At 51.3% G+C, this 2,012-nt stretch overlaps 1 protein-coding gene across 1 annotated transcript in view; it reads right to left on the minus strand.

Annotated features, from left to right (window-relative positions):
* The window catches only part of PARVA (parvin, alpha), a 175,868-nt gene extending 174,528 nt beyond the window's left edge, over window positions 1-1,340 (minus strand). Inside the window, exon 1 of the mRNA XM_011973037.1 lies at window positions 1,039-1,340. The gene's annotated coding sequence lies outside the window, so the exon portion shown is untranslated. The remainder of the gene's footprint in view (window positions 1-1,038) is intronic.
* Window positions 1,341-2,012: the final 672 nt, after the last annotated feature.

The following is a 2,012-nucleotide window of genomic DNA, read 5'->3' on the forward strand; positions in this document are numbered from 1 at the left end:
TGGCTTTCTTCCTCCGGGCCAGGGTCCCTCCGAGTTTCCCCAAGAAGGAATCATCTTTCTTGCGGGACGGAGGCGACTTAGGAGTGGGGGACTTGGGGACAGAAGGCGACTTCTGCGGGGAGGTGGCCATGGCGCGGCTCAGGCAGCCGCGGGCCGGTCGGGACGCGGAGCTGGCGCTGGGCTGACGCGGCGGGCGGCGGCGGCGGGCTGAGGCTGCGGCTTTCCAAACGGAAGCGGAATTATTCCAAGCATTTGAGGCAGCTCACGCTCGCCTTTCCCTTCCCTCGCTCCCTCCCTCGCTCCCTCCCTCGCACCGCCCTCTGCCCTGGAAGGAGCTGTGCTCCCGGGGCCGCGCCCTGCGCCCCTGGGTTGCCCCAAGCAGGGGGGATGCCCCAAAACTGCCACTTGCAGTACAGGAGGCCGTGTGTGCCCAGGTTGGGAGCGCTCGAGCTGGAAAGCTTCATTTACCCAGGCTCTGCACCCATCACACAGCCTGCGGCAAAGCAAATCTGAGAACCAACCCAACCCTGCTACTCTCCCAAGGTCTTCCAGCCGGGGCTGGTGAGCTCGCTCTTCCCCAGCACTACTGCCTGTGGAGTTATCAGGCCCACGTCTTGCGCCCACGAGACTGCAGCTCCTGGAAGAAATTACTAGAGTGAACCAAAATGCGTCCAGGCCCCACCAAAGTGGGCAGAACCAATCACTCCTGAACCTATTCATGATAGTCAGCCTCCTCTTCTCTACTCCCATCCGAGACTGAGAAGCCTGGAGTGCACAAGGGTAAAGCCGAGGCTGCTTATTGTAAGACATCCGTGTTTCTAGCAGCTTATATAAACGAAGATCACACATGGTAGTGGAAACATGAATGGGAAAAGCACAACCATGAGCTCCTACAGGACCTCCCAGAGAATTTATCCTGCTAAATAAAATCAAGACAGTGACAACCAGACTCTTGAGATAACAGGGGAGTCACACAAAGCACAGTGTTTGAAGGACTCATACTGGAAATGATTAAAAGGCACGTGTTATTGTGCTTGCCCGTCTCAAGTTCTCACTCGGGCTGTTTGTCCCTCTGTCTCTCTCACACACGGACTCACAGCGCCTTGGCAACTGTGTTTCCTCCTTATGGCCCCTTCCCTCTAGGCTACAGCTGATTGAACCTGGGTGAACAACTAATCCAAAGGGCGCTACTGCTTTACTGAAGAGCAGCCGATTGGCCAGCCCCAGTTAAGACTCTGCACTAAGCTGGAGAGACTGTTGTCAGAAGTTGTGCTCGTGACTGATGATCACTCGCAGTCAAGACTGGGGTGGCTGTTTCTAACTACGTGCCTGCTGACGAGCAGGGAAACAAAAGAAAGGAGCAAAGAAGTGCGCTCAAGAAGCCACTTGGTCTGCCTAATGGAAACCGTGGGGAGTAGCTGCTTGGACCTGGAATGTTTTCCCAGACCCCACTTGCACTTCCTGCCAAGGCCAGCTGTGCTTCTTCCCAGGAGCTGTTACTCAGCCTTTTATTAACCCATCCACCTTACCTTAGACTAAATAAACTGACAAGCAACAGTTTCAGAGTAGAACTAAAATTTAACAACCAAGACAGTCAATAGAGTCTCAACACTGTATAGGTTCATTTTATCTTTGCTTGAGAGTCATAATTTTACTTTTTTTTTTTTTTTTTTTTTTTTTTGGAAAATTCTACTTTAGTTGGCGCCTCTTACCTAACAGCAGAAAAGTCACGATGCCCGCTAGCCTGGGAGGATTACTACAACTCCTCCTCCCAGACAATAAATCTTAAAGGGATGGTGGGAACCCAAAATAGAAGTGTGTTTTGCTTACATCATTAATCATTTTCATTCAGGATATCAGATGTAGGACATCTTCAAAAGTGTATCTCCAGCACCTAGAGCTCTTGTCAGGGAATTAAGAGACACATAGCTCAATAGCTGTGTGATCTTGGAAAGGTTTACTCCCTTTTCTGAGTCTCCATTTCCTCATCTACAAAATGAAATGGTTGGTAC

Source organism: Mandrillus leucophaeus, unplaced genomic scaffold, assembly GCF_000951045.1.
Source record: "Mandrillus leucophaeus isolate KB7577 unplaced genomic scaffold, Mleu.le_1.0 Scaffold1332, whole genome shotgun sequence".
NCBI classification, from domain to species: Eukaryota; Metazoa; Chordata; class Mammalia; order Primates; family Cercopithecidae; genus Mandrillus; species Mandrillus leucophaeus.